The 6,827-nt window shown below is 44.4% G+C and overlaps 1 non-coding gene across 1 annotated transcript; it reads left to right on the top strand.

Annotated features, from left to right (window-relative positions):
- The first annotated feature begins 244 nt into the window (after positions 1–244).
- LOC118149302 (U6 spliceosomal RNA) lies at positions 245–351 on the top strand. The gene has a single exon (XR_004736692.1). It is a non-coding gene; the product is annotated as a U6 spliceosomal RNA (small nuclear RNA).
- Positions 352–6,827: the final 6,476 nt, after the last annotated feature.

The raw sequence follows: 6,827 nt of genomic DNA, 5'->3' as shown, positions 1-6,827 counted from the left end.
GCTGGGATTACAGGCACGCGCCACCGTGCCCAGCTAATTTTTTGTAATTTTTTTAGTAGAGACGAGGTTTCACCATGTTGACCAGGATGGTCTCGATCTGTTGACCTCGTGATCCACCCGCCTCGGCCTCCCAAAGTGCTGGGATTACAGGCTTGAGCCACCGCACCCGGCCAGGTCTTTTTAATTGTTGTTGTCTTTTTAATATCAGCGCATCTATTTCCTTTGTCATAAAAACTTGATGACCGTGCTCGCTTCAGCAGCACATATACTAAAATTGGAACGATACAGAGAAGATTAGCATGGCCCCTGCGCAAGGATGACATGCAAATCCGTGAAGGGTTCCATATTAAAAAAAAAACAAAAAACTTGATGACCCTTTACCAATGGTGAGTTCAATTTCTTTTTCCTTAAATTCCTACAGTCTGAGGGCAGTGAGTTCAGTTTCTTTTAATATAAAATGTTAATTGTAAAAAAAAAAGAGAGAGAAGAAAATTAAGCCCAATTTTTTTTTTTGAGATGGAGTCTCACTCTGTTGCCTAGGCTAGAGTGCAGTGGTGCGATCTCAGCTCACTGCAACCTCCACCTCCCAAGTTCACTGTCTCAGCCTCCTGAGTAGCTGGGATTATAAGTGGTTGCCACCACACCCAGCTAATTTTTGTAATTTTAGTAGAGACAGGGTTTCACCATGTCAGCAAGCTGGTCTCAAACTCCTGGCCTCAAGTGATTCACCTGCCTCAGCCTCCCAAAGTGCTGTGATTACAGGCATGAGCCACTGCGCCCACCAAACTTGCTATAAAGGTTTACTTTCCATTCCTATTCTTTTTTTTTTTTTTTTTTTTGGAGACAAAGTTCCCTCTTGTTGCCTAGGCTGGAGTGCAATGGTGTGATCTCGGCTTACTGAAACCTCTGCCTCCCAGGTTCAAGCGATTCTCCTGCCTCAGCCTCCAGAGTAGCTGGGATTACAGGTATGTGCCACCATGCCCGGCTAATTTTGTATTTTTAGTAGAGACACGGTTTCTCCATGTTGGTTAGGCTGGGCTCGAACTACCGACCTCAGGTTATCCACCCGCCTCAGCCTCCCAAAGTGCTGGGATTACAGTCGGGAGCCACCATGCCCAGCCCATTTCTATTCTTATATTGTCAAGTACCAGTAACAAACTATTTACAAACCAACACCAATCTCTGGAACCCATTTAGAGGGATGTATCCGACTTCTAGGCCCATAAAATTTCCCACGTATGCTCTTGCTTGCCTTTTGCACGACAGGCCTTCAGATCCTGAGTTCCTGAAATAGCTGCATGGAGAACTGCCCTGCCACCCAAGGGGCAAGAAATAAATGTCTACTGTATTTGAGCCATTATTCTTTTTCTTTTTTTTTTTTTTTTTTCTCTCTCTCTCTTTATTTATTTTTGAGAAAGAGTCTCGCTCTGTCACCTAGACTGGAGTGCAGTGGCCTCACTGCAACCTCAACCTTCTGGATTCAACTGATTCTGCTGCCTCAGCCTCCTGAGTAGCTGGAATTACAGGTGCTGGCCACCAGGCCCAGCGAATTTTTTTGGATTTTTAGTAGAGACGGGGGTTTCACCATGCAGGCCAGGCTGGTCTTGAACTCCTGACCTCAAGTGATCCTCCCACCTTGGCCTCCCAAAGTGCTGGGATTACAGGCGTGAGCCACGGTGCCCCGAAAAGCCATTATTCCTATTTGGGTCTATTTGTTACAGCAGTTAGTCTATCTTAACTAACATAACGTGGTGCTACTGTTTCTTTCACAAGAGTAATTCTATTCAGAAAGAGCTCAGTAAATGTCTGAAGTAAGAGATTGAGAACCCGCTGTTGGAATGGAATGGAATGTGGTAAACAGGCTCTGGATTTTCGCAGAGCAATGGTCAAAGCTAAGAAAAACGTTTCAGCGTGGGTGGCACCTTAACACTGAAGTATCTCTGCAGCTGGTTTAAGCATGCACAGTCTCATTTAAGATAAGATTCCATTTGGGAAAATGTTGGAAGGCTTCTCTTAGACTAAAATGGTATAGAAGAAAATGTATATGGAGCTGCCTTGTATGCAGTATCTGCTCAACAAATGTTAGTTGATTCTGAATCTGAATGCCCAAGACTTACCGGAGGGAGGCCCTCCCTCGGGCCGGACCTGGGATGAGGGGGATCTTTTCTCCACAGAGACATTTTTTTTTTTTTTTTTGAGACAGAGTCTCACTTTGTCTCCCAGGCTGGAGTGCAGTGGCGCCATCTCAGCTCACTGCAACCTCTGCCTCCCAGGTTCAAGCGATTCTCCTGCCTCAGCCACCTGAGTAGCTGGGATTACAGGCACGCGATACCATGACTGGCTAATTTTTGTATTTTTAGTAGAGATGGGGGTTTCGCCATGTTGGTCAGGCTGGTCTCGAACTCTTGATCTCATGATCCGCTGGCCTCGGTCTCCCAAAGTGCTGGGATTACAGGCATGAGCCACCGTGCCCGGGTGAGATTTATTTTCTAGGCTAAAATCCTCCCTCGTTTGTTTGGTATTTGTGTCTACTGTGCCTTGCAGTGAGAAGTCCTTGAATTGTAACTTCCTTTCCTCCTTCTGTAATTTCAGGATGTCTCCTTGCTTTCAGCAGAGGTGGAAGGAGTGCTGGCACCTGGCAGAGCTGTCTATGTCAGAGACAGAAACAGAAAGATGGGTACACAGAGCATCATAAATCCACCTTCTCAGAACTAAAAGGAAACAGCCTGTATGGCAGGATTGGCTGTTCTTTCAAGGAAGAGAACTGGTCCTCTGAAGGAAATGTGTACAGTTAGGGAAACTGCCTGCTCTCAGCACTCCAGAAGTTTATTCAATTAGGCATTTCATTTATTTATTGACCTCCACAGACACTGAACAATTCACTTGCCTCACTGCTCTACTGCCAAGAGGTAGAAATTTGCCTGAGAGGAAGGGCTGTGGTGACAGCCTGGGTTCTCCTGACTAGTTTGAAATCATCACATGACCCTTTGTAGGTGACTGCACCATTTTCCCCTATAAAATGTGAAGGGGATTGTTTTCCTCCTTCCAGGAGACTATATACATGTTTCCAAAGAAGCTCTCCAGCCTACAAAAAATGTTAACTGAAGACCGTGCTGAAGTAAAAGGCAGCTTAATTTAATCCTGATAAAAGGTCAAGCTCTTTTTTTTTGAGAGTCTCACTCTGTCACCCAGGCTGGAGTCCATTGGCATCATCTCAGCTCACTGCCACCTCCGCCTCCCAGGGTCAAGTGGTTCTCCTGCCTCAGCCTCCCTGGTAGCTGTGACTACAGGCAGCTAATTACCACCACACCCGGCTAATTTTTGTATTTTTAGTGGAGACAGGGTTTCACAATGTTGGCCAGGCTGGTCTCGAACTCCTGACCTCAAGTGACCCTCCACCTTGGCCTCCCAAAGTGCTGGAATTCCAGGTGTGAGCCACCACGCCTGGCCAACTTCTTTTAATTTTGTTTTGTTTTGTTTTATACCTATTTCCTGACAAGCTCTTCTAATTTTTAAATGAAAAACATGGAACTCAGAAGTAAATAACTGAAGAATGAATTTTTAAATCTATTTAAATTCTATATTAAAATAAACTAAAGCAGGAAGGAGAGAAAATAAAGATGGAAGAAAAGAAATGGAAAGCAAATGAAAGGCAAGAAAAAAAGAAATTCAGATGAGAAACGACTGATAGGTGATAAGAGGAAGGAGCTGGGGAGGAAGGTAAGAGGCAGAAAGAAGAGAGTGAAAGGGAGACTCGAGGAGAAGTAAACTTGGTGAGAACTTTTGGGCTGGGCGTTTTACGTCCATCATCTCACACTTGTCTGATGTGTATTCATCATGTATTTAAGGTTTTAAACAGAGGAATGACATGATCTGACGGGCATTTTTAAACGCTCACTCTAGCCAGGTGCCGTGGCTCACACCTGTAATCCCAGCACTTTGGGAGGCAGAGGCGAATGGATCACAAGGTCAGGGATTCAAGACCAGCCTGCCCAATTGGTGAAACCCCGTCTCTACTAAAAATACAAAAAATATCCAGGCATGGAGGTGGGCACCTCTAGTCCCAGCTACTCAGGGGGCTGAGGCAGGAGAATCACTTGAACCTGGGAGGCAGAGGTTACAGTGAGCTGAGATGGTGCAATTGTACTTCAGCCCGGGCGATTAGAATCCCGGCAGGCAGGATCCAAAGGAGCAGAGAGAATTAACAGATTTTTAGGAGGAGGCCGGGCGCGGTGGCTCACACCTGTAATCCCAGCACTTTGGGAGGCTGAGGCAGGTGGATCACGAGGTCAAGAGATCGAGACCATCCTGGCCACCGCGCCAGGCCTCTTTTTAATTTTTTTAATGTGGCTAGTAGAAAATTTTAAATTACATATGTGGCTCTCATTACCTTCCTATGGAAGGCACTGTTACAGACTGTAAGAAGTGAGATATTTCCAAGGCCTAGTACTCAACAAATATGCATCGAGTGAATAAATAAATTGTAATCTGCCAGGCCACATTCAGTTTCTGACTACAGGTATATATCAACGATATCTTTTCACTTCAGTGTTGCTATTTTCATAAAACAGAATGTACTTTCTGTACCAGCTAGACCCAAACATTCCCCAAAATCTGGCCAAAAGCTTTGGAATACTTCCGCAATTCATCTACAAATGTCTCTACAGGGATATTTGTCTTCTTATAGGTGTAGTTCACTTTCAGCTAAGATAATTGCTCTAGAAATGGCGTGGCACAGATATACCATGATAAATGAGAACCATCTTAAGCTGAGCATTCTAAAAACGACCGCTAAAACGTGAAACAATACCTACACGTCAAAATCAGTGAGGATCTTCCAAAATTGTGACTTCATTTTTACCAAACGGTTCAGCACCTCGTCAAAGTCTGTGCTTCTACTGAGCTCGGGGTTCTGAAGCAACGGGAAACGAGTCCAGTGCCTGGCTGATTCAGATGGCACGGCCAGATCTCATCTGAACACCTGCACGTCTCAGAACACATCAGCACTGCTCTTGTATCACTCCCCTGCAGCTTCACGTACACTGCGCTCAGCTGTCACATCACATCAGTGAGAACGTACACTCTTATGAGTCAGTAGGGGTCTGGCATGTTGTATCTGTCAGAACCCTGCTAATTAATTCACTAAAGTCTTCAATGTAAGGAAACAGCTCAGTAAATCTCTTCAACAAGTTTCCACCATCTAGGCGTCTGACAGCATTAAAATAAACTAGATCTCTATGTTCTGCTTCAGTCCTTTCCAGGCATACTGAAAAGTGAATATGGCCAAGGGCAGACACACAAGAAATCCAGTCTTAATGCCCCCATCAAATCACGTGATTTGCAGAGCTCCCAGCACACATTTTCCTAATGAATGATGTAATGGAAGTTGGGGCCCCCTAATCGCTTTCGACGTGAATAACTTGAATAACATGTAGAAATCTTTCTTCCCGTGATCTGTGTCGAGTGAGCTTAGCTTTTCCATACTTAGACAAACTTCTCAAGTTCCATCTTGACAAGAGGTTAGGCCCTACTAGCTAATGAGGCACACTTTTTTCCCCTGAAAATTTTAAGCGGTCCACAATCCAAGGTCAAGGGAGCCTACATCTGATAAAAGGGCTGCAGGAGGGACACCTCTACACAAAGTTTCACTGATGAAATGAAATCATTGTGCTAGAGTCCGCAGCCTGGTCTATTCTCTGTGTATACTGCCGTACGGGACATGGCACCTTCATTCATTCAACCAATATTTACTAGTGTTCCCCATGTGCAAAGCCCTTTGGAAGATATCAAGATAAACAACACTAACAGCTGTCATGTAATGAGCCTCTTACATCCTAGATCCTTTTAAATGCACAAGACCAAAAGGAGATCAGCTTCCTTTCACTAAGAATAAAACTGTGTCCCTATATTTAAGGAGTTTATGTTTACAAAGATTTCTGGTAGACAGCATGGTACCAACTATACGTATATGAAATCCTAACTGCTGTTTGTAATGAAATTAACAAGCACATCAGATCGTTTAATTTGTAGCAGTCAGCATCATTCTGATCTAAGCACTTCCCAAATGTTTGCTGACAGGGCCAACCCGGAGACAGTGCGAGGTGATTTTCTATCTACACTAAGAACACAGCAAAAAAATAGTTAAAATGCATGAACAATAAAGCAAAATTTCCTAAATCTCAATAAAGAGAAGCTCATAAATTACTTGCCACTGAAATTTTTTTGGTTTTTTTCTTTGTTTTTGAAATTTTTTAAATAATCTGAATTAAACCTGGACTGGACCAGGTATAATCTTACCCACTTGAAGCAGGGGCATGTATTAGATTCGAATGAAGTAAAACAAAAACTCAAAATTCGTCACCCACAGAAATCTTCATCACTCACCAGGATGGCGTTTTGGGGAGTCGGCCTCCATCTGGCAAAATTACTTACCACACCGAAATCTTATTCTAGTGTCAACTGAGAGCAGAAGACCAAGCCTGGGAGCCTGACCTTGGGGCCTGTTAAAATGTTATTTACATCTAAATTAATTTGAGATAGAAAAAGGAAGCAGGAAAAACTGTATTTTAAACATCACATCTTTTTCCTCCAGGTCACTTCATTTTCTGCACTCCTGCTACAGCTCCCTCAACGCAGTCTGAGGCCAAGAAATCATGATGACAAAGAGAAATGCTCAACCAGAAAAGGCGGCTCCTGGAAACCCGAGCCCACTCGAGGGTTCAGCAGACCTCGGATCCCACCCGCCGGAGCCTCGCCGCTCCCTCCCGGGCTGGGGCGCTAGCAGAGGAGCGCAGGGCGGACGCGGCCCTTTTCTGGACTTCGGGACT

The sequence above is a fragment of the Callithrix jacchus genome, chromosome 18 (assembly GCF_049354715.1).
Source record: "Callithrix jacchus isolate 240 chromosome 18, calJac240_pri, whole genome shotgun sequence".
NCBI classification, from domain to species: domain Eukaryota; kingdom Metazoa; phylum Chordata; class Mammalia; order Primates; family Cebidae; genus Callithrix; species Callithrix jacchus.
This window is presented reverse-complemented; position numbering and strand designations above follow the sequence as displayed.